The following is a 17,598-nucleotide window of genomic DNA, read 5'->3' as shown; positions in this document are numbered from 1 at the left end:
ACCAGACCACCTGACCTGCCTCTTGAGAAACCTGTATGCAGGTCAGGAAGCAACAGTCAGAATTGTACATGGAACAACAGACTGGTTCCAAATAGGAAAAGGAGTACATCAAGGCTGTATATTGTCACCTTGCTTATTTAACTTATATGCAGAGTACATCATGAGGAACGCTGGGCTGGAAGAAGCACAAGCTGGAATCAAGATTGCTGGGAGAAATATCAATAACCTCAGATATGCAGATGACACTACCCTTATGGCAGAAAGTGAAGAGGAACTCAAAAGCCTCTTGATGAAAGTGAAAGAGGAGAGTGAAAAGGTTGGCTTGAAGCTCAACATTCAGAAAACAAAGATCATGGCATCTGGTCCCATCACTTCATGGGAAATAGATGGAAAAACAGTGGAAACAGTGTCAGACTCTATTTTTTTTGGGCTCCAAAATCACTGCAGATGCTGTTTGCAGCCATGAAATTAAAAGACGCTTACTCCTTGGAAGGAAAGTTATGACCAACCTTGATAGTATATTAAAAAGCAGAGACATTACATTGCCAACAAAGGTCCATCTAGTCAAGGCTATGGTTTTTCCAGTGGTCATGTATGGATGTGAGAGTTGGACTGTGAAGAAAGCTGAGGACCGAAGAATTGATGCTTTTGAACTGTCGTGTTGGAGAAGACTCTTGAGAGTCCCTTGGACTGCAAGGAGATCCAACCAGTCCATTCTAAAGGAGATCAATCCTGGGTGTTCATTGGAAGGACTGATGCTAAAGCTGAAACTTCAATACTCTGACCACCTCATGCGAAGAGTTGACTCACTGGAAAAGACTCTGATGCTGGGAAGGATTGGGGGCGGGAGGAGAACGGGACGACAGAGAATGAGATGGCTGGATGGCATCACCGACTCAATGGACATGTGTTTGAGTGAACTCCAGGAGTTGGTGATGGACAGGGAGGCCTGGTGTGCTGTGATTCATGGGGTCGCAAAGAGTCGGACACTACTGAGCGACTGAAATGAACTGAACTGAAGTGCTATGGAAGATACCAAGAAGTATCAGGTATTGTCCGGGATCTCAAGCAGTATGTAACCTAACCAGGTGTCATCTGAGATGGTTTTGTATACATTTTTCTTTCTTATTCTTCTTTCTACATATCAATTATAAATTGCTGAAGTGAAAAGCTCCTGCTAGATGTTGGTCCTTTTATCAGACATTCGTATATTTTATGACACTCAGCACAGAGCCTGGGTCATAGCAGGAACTTAATCATCATGGCTTCCTTTTTCATTTGCTGCTTCAGTACCTTTCAGTGTTCTCTGCATTAAGGTAGATTCTGTATTCACATCAATAGTGGAAGCCTTAAACATTTCTTTTTAGTATCATTTATTTAGGGCTATATATTGTGCTCAACTAGCTAATTATTTCCAAGTCCATGTAAATATAAATAATATAAAGGCTATACTTTCAATTTTCTCCTTTTTTAAAATAAAATATCTATTTATTTGGCCGTGCTGAGTCTTAGTTTTAGCATGAAGGATCTTTCAGTCATGGCATGTGGGATCTAGTTCACTGACCAGGGACCCCTGCATTGGGAGCTCAGAGTCTTAGCCACAGGACCACCAGAGAAGTCCTTCAGTTTTCTTCTGATTATAAAAATAATACAGTATAGAAAGTAGAGAAAAGTAGAAAAAATAAAAATTACCCATCATTTCCCCACTCAGAGATAAGATTGTTAATATTATAAAATATTTCCTCTGCAGATTTTTATCCTGAGAAAAGCACCAGAAATGATAAGGATTTTTTCATCCTATAAGCATAAGGGTGCTTATATATATATATATATATATATATATATATAAAACATTATTCATCACATTTAAAGTGAAAAAAATATAATTGTTCAAAAGAGGTAATTAATTTTGGGGAAGAGTTCATAAAGAACTAGTAATAGTTTTTCGTTGATAGAATTCAGCAGTGAAGTCAGGGTCTGGATCCTTTATGGGCAGTTTTGATTCAATCTTTTACTTGTTAAAGGCCTATTCAGGTTATCTATTACTTCATGAGTTAGTCTCAGTAGTTTGTGTTTTTCTAGAAAATTTTCCATTTCATCTTATTTGATGTTCAGTCATTCATAATATTTTTTTATAATCCATTTTATCTCTCTATGGTTAGTAGTAATGTCCCACTTTTCATTTCTGGTTCTAGTATTAATCATTTGAGTCTTTACTTTTTTCTTGGTCTATCTTGCTGAAGATTTGTCAATTTTGTAGATACTTTCAAAGAACCAGCTTTTTGCTTCTATTGCTTTTCTATTCTCTATTTCATTATTTTTTGTGCTAATTTTTATTCTTTCATGTTTGTTTTGCATTTAGTTTGTTCTTTTTCCAGAGTCTTAATGTAGAAGTTTAGATAATGACTTGAGATTTTTCTTCTTTTTGAATCTAGGAATTTATAGCTGTAAATTTCCCTCTAAGCACTCTTTATCAGCATGCTGTGAGTTGTTAACAACTCAAGATAACAAAGAGCACCATTGCTAGACCATATGATAAGAACATGCTTAGTTTTATAAGAAACCTGATGTCAACTATTTAGGTCATACCTGAATGGTCTAGTGGTTTTCCCTGCTAAGTCACTTCAGTCGTGTCCGACTCTGTGCGACCCCATAGATGGAAGCCCACCAGGCTCCCTCGTCCCTGGGATTCTCCAGGCAAGAACACTGGAGTGGGTTGCCATTTCCTTCTCCAATGTGTGAAAGTGAAAAGTAAAGTGAAGTCGCTCAGTCGTGTCCAACCCTTAGCGACCCCAAGGACTGCAGCCCACCAGGCTCCTCCATCCATGGGATTTTCTAGGCAAGAGTACTGGAGTGGCTTGCCATTGCCTTCTCCAAGTGGTTTTCCCTACTTTCTTCAATTTAAGTCTGAATTTGGCAATAAGGAGTTCATGATCTGAGCCACAGTCAGCTCCTGGTCTTGTTTTTGCTAACTGTATACAGCTTCTCCATCTTTGGCTGCAAAGAATATAATCAATCTGATTTCGGTGTTGACCATCTGGTGATGTCCATGTGTAGAGTCTTCTCTTGTGTTGTTGGAAGAGGGTGTATGCTATGACCAGTGTGTTCTCTTGACAAAACTCTATTAGCCTTTGCCCTGCTTCATTCCGTGCTCCAAGGCCAAATTTGCCTGTTACTCCAGGTGTTTCTTGACTTCCTACTTTTGCATTCCAGTCCCCTAAAATGAAAAGGACATCTTTTTTGGGTGTTAGTTCTAAAAGGTCTTGTAGGTCTTCATAGAGCCGTTCAACTTCGGCTTCTTCAGCGTTACTGGTTGGGGCATAGGCCTGGATTACTATAATATTGAATGGTTTGCCTTGGAAATGAACAGAAATCATTCTGTCGTTTTTAAGATTGCATCCAAGTACTGCATTTTGGACTCTTTTGTTGACCATGATGGCTACTCCATTTCTTCTAAGGGATTCCTGCCCACAGTAGTAGATATAATGGTCATCTGAGTTAAATTCACCCATTCCAGTCCATTTTAATTCACTTATTCCCAGAATGTCTATGTTCACTCTTGCCATCTCCTGTTTGACCATTTCCAATTTGCCTTGATTCATGGACCTAACATTCCAGGTTCCCATGCAATATTGCTCTTTACAGCACCGGACCTTGCTTCTATCATCAGTCACATCCACAACTGGGTATTGGTTTTGCTTTTGCTCCATCCCTTCATTCCTTCTAGAGTTACTTCTCCACTGATCTCCAGTAGCACATTGGGCACCTACCGACCTGGGGAATAGATTTAAGGGACTAGATCTGATAGATAGAGTGCCTGATGAACTCTGGACGGAGGTTTGTGACATTGTAAAGGTGACAGGGACCAAGACCATCCCCATGGAAAAGAAATGCAAAAAAGCAAAATGGCTGTCTGAGGAGGCCTACAAATAGCTGTGAAAAGAAGAGAAGCGAAAAGCAAAGGAGGAAAGGAAAGATATAAGCATCTGAATGCAGAGTTCCAAAGAATAGCAAGGAGAGATAAGAAAGCCTTCCTCAGCGATCAATGCAAAGAAATAGAGGAAAACAACAGAATAGGAAAAACAAGAGATCTCTTCAAGAAAATTAGAGATTCCAAGGGAGCATTTCATGCAAAGATGGGCTCCATAAAGGACAGAAATGGTATGGACCTAACAGAAGCAGAAGATATTAAGAAGAGGTGGCAAGAATACACAGAAGAAGTGTACAAAAAAGATCTTCACAACCGAGATAGTCACGATAACGTGATCACTGACCTAGAGCCAGACATCTTGGAATGTGAAGTCAAGTGGGCCTTAGAGACCATCACTACGAACAAAGCTAGTGGTGGTGATGGAATTCCAGTTGAGCTATTTCAAATCTTGAAAGATGATGCTGTGAAAGTGCTGCACTCAATATGCCAGCAAATTTGGAAAACTCAGCAGTGGCCACAGGACTGGAAAAGGTCAGTCTTCATTCCAATCCCAAAGAAAGGCAATGCCAAAGAATGCTCAAACTACCGCACAATTGCACTCATCTCACACGCTAGTAAAGTCATGCTCAAAATTCTCCAAGCCAGGCTTCAGCAATATGTGAACCGTGAACTCCCAGATGTTCAAGCAGGTTTTAGCAAAGGCAGAGGCACCAGAGATCAAATTGCCAACATCCGCTGGTTCATCGAAAAGCAAGAGAGTTCCAGAAAACCATCTATTTCTGCTTCATTGACTATGCCAAAGACTTTGACTGTGTGGATCACAATAAACTGTGGAACATTCTGAAAGAGATGGGAATACCAGACCACCTGACCTGCCTCTTGAGAAACCTGTATGCAGGTCAGGAAGCAACAGTCAGAATTGTACATGGAACAACAGATTGGTTCCAAATAGGAAAAGGAGTGCGTCAAGGCTGTATATTGTCACCTTGCTTATTTAACTTATATGCAGAGTACATCATGAGGAATGCTGGGCTGGAAGAAGCACAGGCTGGAATCAAGATTGCCGGGAGAAATATCAATAATCTCAGATATGCAGATGACACTACCCTTATGGCAGAAAGTGAAGAGGAACTCAAAAGCCTCTTGATGAAAGTAAAAGAGGAGAGTGAAAAGGTTGGCTTGAAGCTCAACATTCAGAAAACAAAGATCATGGCATCTGGTCCCATCACTTCATGGGAAATAGATGGAAAAACAGTAGAAACAGTGTCAGACTCTATTTTTTTGGGCTCCAAAATCACTGCAGATGCTGATTGCAGCCATGAAATTAAAAGACGCTTACTCCTTGGAAGGAAAGTTATGACCAACCTTGATAGTATATTAAAAAGCAGAGACATTACTTTGCCAACCAAGGTCCGTCTATTCAAGGCTGTGGTTTTTCCCGTGGTCATGTATGGATGTAAGAGTTGGACTGTGAAGAAAGCTGATCGCCAAAGAATTGATGCTTTTGAACTGTGGTGTTGGAGAAGACTCTTGAGAGTCCCTTATACTGCAAGGAGATCCAACCAGTCCATTCTAAAGGAGATCAGTCCTGGGTGTTCATTGGAAGGACTGATGCTAAAGCTGAAACTCCAATCCTTTGGCCACCTCATGCAAAGAGTTGACTCACTGGAAAAGACTCTGATGCTGGGAGGTATTGGAGGCAGGAGGAGAAGGGGATGACAGAGAATGACATGGCTGGATGGCATCACTGACTTGATGGACATGAGTTTGAGTGAACTCCGGGAGTTGGTGATAGACAGGGAGGCCTGGCGCGCTGTGATTCACGGGGTCGCAAAGAGTCAGACACAACTGAGCAACTGAACTGAACTGAACAGACATATGAAAAAATGCCTCACAATGAATTATCATCAGGGAAGTGCAAATCAAAACAACAATCATATGTAGCAATGCAACTATTACAATGGCCAAAATCTAGAACACTGACAACATCAAATGCTGGTGAGGATGTGGAGTAATAGGAATTCTCATATATCACTCATGGGAATACAAAATGGTACAGCCACTTTGGAAGACAGTTTGGTGATTTCTTATAAAACTCAACATGTTCTTACCATATGATCTAGCAATGGTGCTCTTTGGTATGTAACCAAAGGAGCTGAAAACTTATATCACACAAAATCCTGCACATGAATATTTTTAGTACCTTTATTCATAGCTTGGAACCAAGAGATCCTTCAGTAGGTGGATGGATAAATTTTTGTACATCCAGACAATGGGATATTATTTGGAGCAAAAAAGAAATGATCAAGCCATGAGAAGACAGGAAGAAGGAATCTTAAGTGCATATCACTAGTGAAAGAAACCATTCTGAAAAGGCTGCATACTGTATGGCTGCAACTATGAGACATTCTAGAGAATGCAAAGCTATGAAGACACCAAAAAGATCAGTGATTTCCAGGGTTGGGGTGGGTAAGGATGGGGAGGTAAATAGGCAGAGCATACAGGATTTTGGGAGCAGTGAAACTGCTCTGTAGGTTATCATAATGATGGATATAAGTCGTTGTACATTTGTCCAAACGAGTAGAATGTATAACACCAAGAATAAATGTTAAGATAAACTGTGATTTTTGAGTGATTATGATGTGTCAATATGCGTTCATCTTTGGCAAAAAAAAAAAAAGTACCATTCTGGCTAGTAATAGCAGCAACAACAAAAATCTTCCCCCAGAATATCTTCCTTGTAAATTCCACTTTCTCTTCATTGACAAGAACTGTTTTCATGACCACTGTTATCTTCAAAAGAGTTTGAAAGCAATATCTTAGCCTCTATAGTTGAAAAAGACAAGGGGAAAGAATACGAATGGCTTTTGGGTCATCAATCTGTTACGTGACACACCCCAAGTTCATTTAGCTAGTAAATGGTGTAGATCAACTCTCTTAGCCTAATAGCCTGCCTGCAGGTTTTCAGAGATTCTGTTTGGAGTATACAAATGATTTGTATCACATTTTGCCATTTTATGACTTTCAGATTTGTAGCCACAGAGCTAGACAGAGGATCGAGAAAATTCCTGATCCATGAGATGACATTAAGAGGGCTAGAAAGCTGTTGTCTGAGAAAGATCTAAAAGAATGTAGATTCAATCATGCAATAAAGGGGTCAGTCTAATTCATTTAGGGTTAACAAAAGGAGGGTGGAAAATGGTTTGTAGAATTCCATCTACCAAAATCAAGGTATAACAAATAAAAAATAGAGGTCTTCCCTGGTGGTTGGGTGACCAAGACTCCATGCTTCCAATGCAAGGGGCCTGGGTTTGATCCCTCGTCAGGGAACTGGATCCCACATGCTGCAACTAATTCGGGTGCTGAAACTAAAAAGAATCCTGCATGCCATAATGAAAATCAAAGATCCTCCATGCCTCAACTAAGACCCGGTGCAGCCAAATTAAAAAAAAAATTTTTTTTAAATAATGCAAATACAAATTAAAAATAATTGTAAAATAATAAAGCTGAAAAAACAAAAAGGTAAAATAAACCCAGGGAACAAGTTGCTCTCTGCAAGTAAGTATCCTCAAAGTAGTGTCCTGCCTGGAATTCATAAGATTAGCAGCCATCTCAGATCAGCAGTCACCTCAATTTGCCTGGATGTTCCAAATTCACTTCTGTGCAGCTAAGTGTCCTTCCAACCATGTTGAGTTTTAGTATTAAATTTAAATATAATAAATTTAACCAGCCCATGAATAATACTTTGGTATAAAATATAGGAGTAAGTAATCATTGGAATAATCTACTGTATTTGTTATTTAAAGTGTAATGCTTAAAGAATCTGACATATCACCCATGTGCTTTCAGATTTACTCAGATTATTGATTTCAGACTTATAACTTTAAATTGATACACATAATCATTTGGCTAATTTTATGAATCATTCTTAAATTTTTAGGATAACTTGAGGAGAAGGGGATGACAGAGAATGAGATGGCTGGATGGCATCACTGACTCGATGGACATGAGTTTGAGTGAACTCCGGGAGTTGGTGATGGACAGGGAGGCCTGGCGTGCTGTGATTCATGGGGTCGCAAAGACTGAGCGACTGAACTGAACTGAACTGAACTGAGATTCACTAAATTAGTATTAAATTAGTTCATGAATTGTTTTGCTTGTAAAGATTATTTAGTTTATCTTGTCAGGCATTTGAAGTCTTAGAAGAGAACAGTCAATATGTGATATTTGCAAATGTAGTTAAAATACTTAAGGAAGTGACTAAACTTGGGGAACTGGTAAATGGGAATGATTATTAAAAGGAATTTAGCTTGTTTATTATTAAAAGGAATTTAGCTTGTTTAGTTTGAGTTAATCAAATAATGAAAGAATGAATAAAAATATTCTTATCAGAACTATAAATCGAAGAACATGACTCATAAGTTGCACTTAAAATGTAAGGGGATTAGGTTTTAAATTTTGTAATGTTAATAAGTAAATCTTAATTTAAAACTAAAGGAACTGTGAAGAGTCCTTTCTCTGAACAAAGGCCCCTCTTGGACTTTAGAGGCTACATGTTGACACATTTTCACTCTGGATGAATAGAGGCTTTATGTAGCAATTCAGTGTTTACGCAGCCCATAGCACTTGTCTAGACAAGGACAATGAGTTGGTTAATGCCAAATATGAAGGGAGCAGCAGGTTCCAAGAACTCGCGGTGCTGGTTATTGCAAAGGATCTTGCTCTAAGATCCCAGCCATTCTAGCCCTTGCATAACATTCTATAATAAGCAAAAGCCACTTTTTCTTACTACGAAAAGAGACCTGACCTTCAGTTCAGTTCAGTTCAGTCGCTCAGTCGTGTCCGACTCTCCGCGACCCCATGAATCACAGCACGCCAGGCCTCCCTGTCCATCACCAACTCCCGGAGTACACTCAAACTCATGACCTGACCTTGGACGAAGGCAAACCAAAGATGTCCCATTCTACAGGTTTGATGATTCTGGCAATGGAGCTAAAGTTACACTGCTCAGAGAATTTCTGAATGCATGGCTTTGGGCCTGTGTTCTCTTGGTGAGAGGCTCCAAGACTCTCCAGAAAAGGGAGAATTTGATATTTTCTGTAGAACAAATGAGTTTAGACTATATCAACATTCTTCCCTGTTTAATAGAACTTCATTTTATTTACCTTGGTGGATGTCAGAATTGCTGGATCGAGAATTCATCTGCTGAAGTATCATTCAGTTCACTGTCCTCTATGAAGTATTTTCCTATTTATGTGCCTAAATTGATTATCAGTAGAAGTCCTGTCTTGTAGGGCTTTGCTGGTGGCTCAGACAGTAAAGAATCCACCTGCAATGTGGGAGATCTTGGTTTGATCCCTGGGTTGGGAAGATCCCCTGGAGGAGGGCATGGCAACCCACTCCAGTGTTCTTGCCTGGAGAATCCCATGGACAGAAGAGCCTAGTGGGCTACAGTCCATGGAGTCGCAAAGAGTTGGACACAGCTGAGCAACTGAGCACACACCTGTTTTGTCAGGAGGAAGGGAAGGCTTATTGGTTGTTCTTCACGGCGTCTCCCTGTCATGGAGCTGCAGGAGAAGGCACTCACTAATGGGTTTTCATGAGTTTGAGGTGTTTTGGTAGATGCACCCCTTGAAGTAGGCAGTATGTATCTGCCTTTGATAATGAGTTACCTATTCCTTGACGACAATCTGCTTCCCAAGTAGTCTAGAACCCTCTAAGGTACTCCTTCCTAAAATCTCTATTACTTCAGCAAAGCTTCCTTTGTCAACTGGCTTTATTTTCATTTTAAAAGTTCACCTGACACTTTCAAGAGTAACTTCACAAAACCCTAGTGTGTGAGCTTTTTGTGCTTGTGCTCTGTCTCTAAGTCATGTCTGACTCTTAGCAACCCCATGGACTGTAGCCCACCAGGCTCCTCTGTCCATGGGATTTCCCAGGCAAGAATACTAGAGTGGGTTGCCATTTCCTTCTCCAGGGAATCTTCCTGACCCAGGGATCGAACCCATGTCTTCTGCATTGCAGGCGGATTCTTTACCACTGAGCTACCTGGAGCTTCCAGAGGTGATTTGTTACAACACAGAGTCCTCAGGGCGGCAGGGATTTAGGATTGGTTTCTAGCCACATCCTTGGACACAAGCCTCAGTCCCAAGGCCTGTGCCTCCCGGCAGGCCTTCCACATGGCCACAGCACCCAGTCTGGGCCCTGTGCCTGTGTCATCTCTGAGCTCTGTTGACATCCTTGCCTCCTGAGCCTGATGTCTGGATGGGGTTGTCTCCTCTTCCTCCAGGTGGGGCTCCAGGTCCGACTGTGGAGGACAGTGTGGCTGAGACCCTGCCACCCACTGGAACTCAGCGCTGCTCACACTTTACTGCGCTACAGACCACCTGGAGAATCTGACGAAAACGCAGATTCTCACCTACTTCCTTCTCTCTTCTTCCTTCCTCCCTCCATCCCCCTCTTTCTCTTTCTTTTCCCCTTTCTCCCTCCCTTTCTTCCTTTCTCCCTCCCCATTCCCCCTCTCTTTTTGTTTCTTCCTTTATTTTGCTCCCTCTTTTACTAAGAATCCTGTACCTAATTAAGGCTATGTGGTTTCTGTCTCTTCTATAAACTTGAGTTACACATCAAAACATCTCCTTCTACACCTATACCTGTATTCAGGGGGAAAGATGTGTGGCGGTGGTGGCAGAGTGCTGAAAACTCATTTTGTCATTCAAAGGGTAGCCTTTTAAAAATGTCCTTCAATTAAAAAATGACTGCCTAGATTCACTGTGGATACTTGTTAACAGTGTGCCAAATAAGGCTCTGAAGATAATTTTCTTTCTATCACTTGTTTTTACCTCCTTTTGAAAAATAAGGTTAGTTATTTTTAATTCACTCTTTGGGGAAAAAAAATTATATTCCTATTATATTCTGGTAATACTACTGCCACTGAATCTCAGAATCCCCATCAGTAGTTGTCACTGATTTAAAAAACTTATATTTCGAAGTGGCTTGTCCATTATGCAAAAATGGGGAAAACTGTCTTCCATAGTTAATTTAAAAATCCCAAATCAAGAGGTTATTAAGTTTTGTTAAAAAACAGAACTGAACTGAGTAAGTTTGAAGATCCAATTGGTCTTATTCAGGGATTCACAAATCAGGCAGGCATCATTCCATCTAGTAAACACAGAATACCTTGGAAAGTATTTAGTGGTAGTTCCAGACCACCACAGCAGAGCAAATACTGCAATAAAGTAAAACATGAATGTTTGTTTCCCAGCACATATAAATTTTTGTTTCCCAGTGTTCACACTTTACTGTGGTCTATTTTTTTGTGTAAATATTTAAAATTTTATTTATTTGGCTGCACTTGGTCTCATTTGTGGCACATGGAATCTTTGGCATTCAAACTCTTATTTGTAGCTGTGAACCTTTACCTGTGCCACATGATCTAGTTGCCTGACCAGGGATCGAACTTGGGCCCCCTACATTGGGAGCATGGAGTCTTAGCCAGTGGACAACCAGGGAAGTCCTACTGTGGTCTACTAAGTGTGCAATAACATTATGTCTACAAAAAAAAAAACAATGCCCGTAACTAAATTAGGGCTTCCCAGGTGGCTCAGTGGTAAAGAATCCTCCTGCCAACACAGGAGTCAGGGGTTCGATCTCTGGGTCAGGGAGATCCCCTGAAGAAGGAAATGGCAACCCATTCTGGTATTCTTGCCTGGGAAATCCCATGGACAGAGGAGCCTGGTGGGCTACAGTCCATGGGGTTGCAAAGAGTAGGACACTACTTAGTGACTAAACAACAACAAATACCTTAATTAAAAAATACTTTATTGCGGAGCTACCCCGCACCCAGGGTTAGGGCGGTGGCGGAGAGGAGCTGTTCCACGTCCAGGAGGCGGTGGCTGCTTGGGCACCGGAGGGCCGAGAGGAGCTGATCCACATTCAAAGCAGGAGGGGCGGCCTTGAGGAGATACCCCTCGTCCAAGGTAAGGTACAGCAGCTGCACCTTGCTGGAGCAGCTGGGAAGAGATACTCCATGACCAAGTGGAATATAAGAATCCAGTGTTCTGGGGAGGAAGGAACAAGATGGCGGAGGGATAAGACGGCGAGACCACTTTCTCCCCCACAAATTCATCAAAAGAACATTTGAACGTAGAGTAAAGTCCACAAAACAACTTCTGAATACTGGCAGAGGACATCAGGCTCCCAGAAAAGCAGCCCATTGTCTTCTAAAGGAGAGAGAAGAAATCCAGCTCCACCCACCAGAACACCGACACATGCTTCCCTAACCAGGGAACCCGGACAAGTCACCCGTCCAACCCCACACACAGCGAAGAAACTACATAATAAAGAGAACTCCACAAACGGCCAGAAGAGGGAAAGGCCACCCCAAGCAAAGCAATATAAGCAAGATGAAGAGGCAGAGAAATACCCAGCAAGTAAAGGAACAAGATAATTGCCCACCAACACAAACAAAAGAAGAAGATATAGGGAATTTACCTGATAAAGAATTTCAAATTTTGATGGTGAAAATGATTCAAAATCTTGAAAGCAAAATGGAGTTACAGATAAATAAGCTGGAGAAAAGGATTGAGAAGATGGAAGAAAGATTTAATAAGGACTTAGAAGAAATAAAAAAGAGTCAATATACAATGAATAATCCAATAGATGAGATCAGAAACACTCTGGAGGGAACAAACAGTAGAATAACAGAGGCAGAAGACAGGATAAGCGAACTAGAAGATGGAATTGTAGAAATAAATGAAGCAGAGAGGAAAAAAGAAAAACGAATTAAAAGAAATGAGGACAATATTAGAGACCTCTGGGACAATGTTAAACGCTCCAACATTCGAATCATAGGAGTTCCAGAAGAAGAAGACAAAAAGAAAGACCATGAGAGAATACTTGAGGAGATAATAGTTGAAAACTTCCCTAAAATGGGGAAAGAAATAATCACCCAAGTCCAAGAAACCCAGAGAGTCCCCAACAGGATAAACCCAAGGCGAAATACTCCAAGACACATATTAATCAAATTAACAAAGATCAAACACAAAGAACAAATCTTAAAAGCAGCAAGGGAAAAGCAGCAAATAACACATAAGGGGATTCCCATAAGGATAACAGCTGATCTTTCAACAGAAACTCTTCAGGCCAGAAGGGAGTGGCAAGACATACTTAAAGTGATGAAAGAAAATACCCTACAGCCCAGATTACTATACCCAGCAAGGATCTCATTCAAATATGAAGGAGAAATCAAAAGCTTTACAGACAAGCAAAAGCTGAGGGAATTCAGCATCACCAAACCAGCTCTCCAACAAATGCTAAAGGATCTTCTATAGACAGGAAACACAGAAAGAGTGTATAAACTTGAACCCAAAGCAATAAAGAAAATGGCTACGGGATCGTACTTATCAATAATTACCTTAAACGTAAATGGGTTGAAATTTTCAAAAAGGCTAGGAACAATTCTCATAGCCATCAATAGTTCAGTGTTGAGTTCATGAATAGTTTTTAAAGTTTGGGACAAACTGTAGTATTTGCTATTTGAAGTACTATTTGTAATTGGCATATTCCGATGTAACATTGGTCTTCATTTCCAACTTAAAACACCTAAAAATGCCTAACAGGTTTTTAGATTTGTGAACTTTAGTTGAAATGTATTTTACGATGTTACTAAACCTGCAGAAATATTGAAATATTTCAGAGAACTTATTCACTGTACATTTAATTTATTTTATTTATAAAAGTTATGAACTGTAGAAAGTTTTACTTGTTGGGTCAAATGCTTGTTGCTTCAAATGCTTGTTGCATTTGAAGTGCTAGTTACAAGAAAATCAAATACCTTCAATGTATAAATGCTATTAAGTTTTTAAAGGACTCTGGAGTATAAGTAAGTTTGTTTAAAGAAATTTAGTCTGTTCAACTTGAAAAAAAATAAATAAATAAAATTGGATTATTTGATTTAAAAAAAAATAAAAAATAAAAAGCAGAGACATCTCTTTGCCAATAAAGGTCTGTATAGTCAAAAAAATAAATAAATAAATAGTGTCTATAAACATTCCTGAAAAAAAAAAATACTTTATTGCTAAAAAAATGCTAACCACTATCTTAGCCTTCAGAGAGTCATACATTTTTTGCAGTAATGGTATATAACATCATCATTCAATTCAGTTCATTCGCTCAGTTGTGTATGACTCTTTGCGACCCCATGAACTGCAGCACGCCAGGCCCCCTTGTCTGTCACCAACTTCTGGAGTTCACCCAAACCCATGTTCATTGAGTCGATGATGCCATCCAGCCATCTCATTCTCTGTCGTCCCCTTCTCCTCTTGCCCTCAATCTTTCCCAGCATCAGGGTCTTTTCAAATGAGTCAGCTCTTCGCATAAGGTGGCCAAAGTATTGGAGTTTCAGCTTCAACATCAGTCCTACCAAAGAACACCCAGGACTGATCTCCTTTAGGATGGACTGGTTGGATCTCCTTGCACTCCAAGGGACTCTCAAGAGTCTTCTCCAACACCACAGTTCAAAAGCATCAATTCTTCGGCACTCAGCTTTCTTTATAGTCCAACTTTCACATGCATACATTACCACTGGAAAAACCACAGCCTTGACTATATGGACCTTTGTTGACAAAGTAATGTCTGTTTTTTTAATATGCTGTCTAGGTTGGTCATAACTTTCCTTCCAAGGAGTAAGTGTCTTTTAATTTCATGGCTGCAATCATCATCTGCAGTGATTTCGGAGCCCAGAAAAATAAAGTCAGCCACTGTTCCCATTGTTTCCCCATCTATTTCCCATGAAGTGATGGGACCAGATGCCATGATGTTAGTTTTCTGAATGTTGAGCTTTAAGCCAACTTTTTCACTCTCCTCTTTCACTTTCATCAAGAGGCATTTTAGTTCTTCTTCATTTTCTGCCATCTGCATATCTGAGGTTATTGACATTTCTCTCAGCAATCCTGATTCCAGCTTGTGCTTCCTCCAGCCCAGCGTTTCTCATGATGTACTCTGCATATAAGTTAAATAAGCAGGGTGATAATATACAGCCTTGACGTACTCCTTTTCCTATCGGGAACCAGTCTGTTGTTCCATGTCCAGTTCTAACTGTTGCTTCCTGACCTGCATACAGGTTTCTCAAGAGGCAGCCATAGCAAAAACAATAATAATGAAAAAGTTGGAAATAATTTGAGAATTACCAAAATGTGACACAGGGACAAGAAGTGAGCAAATGCTGTTGGAAAAATGGCACTGACAGACTTCTCAATACAAGGTGGCCACAAATGTTCAGTTTGCAAAAAACACCATATCTGAAATGCACTAAATTGAGGTAAGCCTGTTGAGAGATTACACAAAATGGAGGTTATACAAAATGGAGGGGTTTTATAGGCAGAAGGAGAGTGGGGCAAGAATATATTAGCATAAGAAAAGAAAGGATTGTTTCAGACCTGGCCTTCTTTTGAAGGAAAGGAATGGCAGGGGTCTTTATCCTGTAGATTACACCACCAGTGTTGACCAGGAAATTTCAGATTGACTCCTGCAAAGGTCACATTTCTGGGAGGGATTGAAGTTGCAATTAAGTCTTAGTTTGGTGTGAAGTGTTAGTTGCTCAGTCGTGTCTGACTCTTTGTGACTCCATGGACTGTAGCCCATCAGGCTCCTCTGTCTGTGGGATTTTCCAGGCAGAAATACTGGAGTGGGTTGCCATTCCCTTCTCCAGGGGTCTTCCTGACCCAGGGATTGAACCTGGGTCTCCTGCACTGCAGGCAGACTCTTTACCATCTGAGCCACCAGGGAAGCCCCTGCAGTTTGGTGTCAGTTCAGTTCAGTTCAGTCGCTCAGTCGTGTCCAACTCTTTGCGATCCCATGAATCACAGCACCCCAGGCCTCCCTGTCCATCACCAACTCCCGGAGTACACTCAAACTCGTGTCCATCGAGTCGGTGATGCCATCCAGCCATCTCATTCTCTGTCGTCCCCTTCTCCTCCTGCCTCCAATCCCTCCCAGCATCAGAGTCTTTCCCAGAGAGTCAACTCTTCGCATGAGGTGGCCAAAGTATTGCAGTTTCAGCTTTAGCATCAGTCCTTCCAATGAACACCCAGGATTGATCTCCTTTAGAATGGACTGGTTGGATCTCCTTGCAGTCCAAGGGACTCTCAAGAGTGTTCTCCAACACCACAGTTCAAAAGCATCAATTCTTTGGCGCTCAGCTTTCTTCACAGTCCAACTCTCACATCCATACATGACCACTGGAAAAACTATAGCCTTCACTAGACAGACCTTGGCTGATAAAGTAATGTCTCTGCTTTTTAATATGCTATCTAGCAGTTTGGTGTCGCTGGGGGCAAATGACTGTTTTGGGCTTGCTGCTGCTCTTTCTTTTTTCCAAGAAACAGCATCTAGAACTAAAGACAGACACTGTAGTCTTATTTTGGATGGCATGTGCTCTGTACATTATACTGGCTTGTGTATTCTTTCCTATTTTCCTTTTTTTTTTTTTAACTCTTGTAGCAGTAGCTGGTCTCATACACTTAGCAAAGGCAATGGGTTTCCTCCCTGTATTGTCACATCAGATGTGGTCAGTGATATCCTGTTTCTGCAGGAACAAGTACAACCTCCTGCCTGCTGCAGAAGCAGAAGCTGCCCCTGAGAATGAATAAATGGCACACAGAAGAGTATTCTAAAAATTATCATCATAAACTCACTTCATGAGAGAGGAAGCCCTAATGACAGCTAAACATTGTCAATACCACTCCGTGTTCACTTCCAGTTTCCCCACCTTTGCCAAAAGATCAAGAAGATGCTGATAATGTTGCTGAGACTGGTACCCAGTACACCCTCTGGGTGCTGTTTGGCTGAAGGGGACACTTTAAATCCTGTTAATTTCAAAGATGGACAGGATATTTGCTTGGGTTTGGATGGTCAGTGGTGGCAATGGGATGGGCCTGGGCCCTTAGAGGAGCTCACAGTCACCAAACTGAAGCAGTAGGTCAAAACTGCACACTGCACTTTGTTACACTCTCTTCTAAAAAAGGACTCATGTATCCTGCTGCCAGTTTTGAGTTCTGCCAACTTTATTTCTATCACTTCCCTGGCATCTAAAAATCATTTAAATATGAATACAACACTACCACTGCTAAGCATTTACTATGAGCCAACGGCAGTTTTTTTGACTATGCCAAAGCCTTTGACTGTGTTGATCACAATAAACTGTGGAGCATTCTGAAAGAGATGGGAATCCCAGACCCCCTGACCTGCCTCTTGAGAAACCTGTATGCAGGTCAGGAAGCAACAGTCAGAACTGTACATGGAACAACAGACTGGTTCCAAATAGGAAAAGGAGTACATCAAGGCTGTATATTGTCACCTTGCTTATTTAACTTATATGCAGAGTACATCATGAGGAACACTGGGCTGGAAGAAGCACAAGCTGGAATCAAGATTGCCAGGAGAAATATCAATAACCTCAGATATGCAGATGACACTACCCTTATGGCAGAAAGTGAAGAGGAACTCAAAAGCCTCTTGATGAAAGTGAAAGAGGAGAGTGAAAAGGTTGGCTTGAAGCTCAACATTCAGAAAACAAAGATCATGGCATCTGGTCCCATCACTTCATGGGAAATAGATGGAAAAACAGTGGAAACAGTGTCAGACTTTATTTTTTGGGGCTCCAAAATCAC

The 17,598-nt window shown here is 40.9% G+C and overlaps 1 long non-coding RNA gene across 1 annotated transcript in view; it reads right to left on the bottom strand.

The window, feature by feature from the left end:
* Positions 1-11,756: 11,756 nt before the first annotated feature.
* The window catches only part of LOC148775274 (uncharacterized), a 44,688-nt gene continuing 38,846 nt past the window's right edge, over positions 11,757-17,598 (bottom strand). Inside the window, exon 3 of the long non-coding RNA XR_016039264.1 lies at positions 11,757-11,988. This is a non-coding gene — a long non-coding RNA (uncharacterized LOC148775274). The remainder of the gene's footprint in view (positions 11,989-17,598) is intronic.

Source organism: Moschus berezovskii, chromosome 16 (assembly GCF_049115385.1).
Source record: "Moschus berezovskii isolate FMDL1 chromosome 16, NW_MosBer_1.0, whole genome shotgun sequence".
Taxonomy (NCBI): domain Eukaryota; kingdom Metazoa; phylum Chordata; class Mammalia; order Artiodactyla; family Moschidae; genus Moschus; species Moschus berezovskii.
Note: the sequence above shows the minus strand (reverse complement) of the source record. Positions and strands in the feature narration are given on the sequence as shown.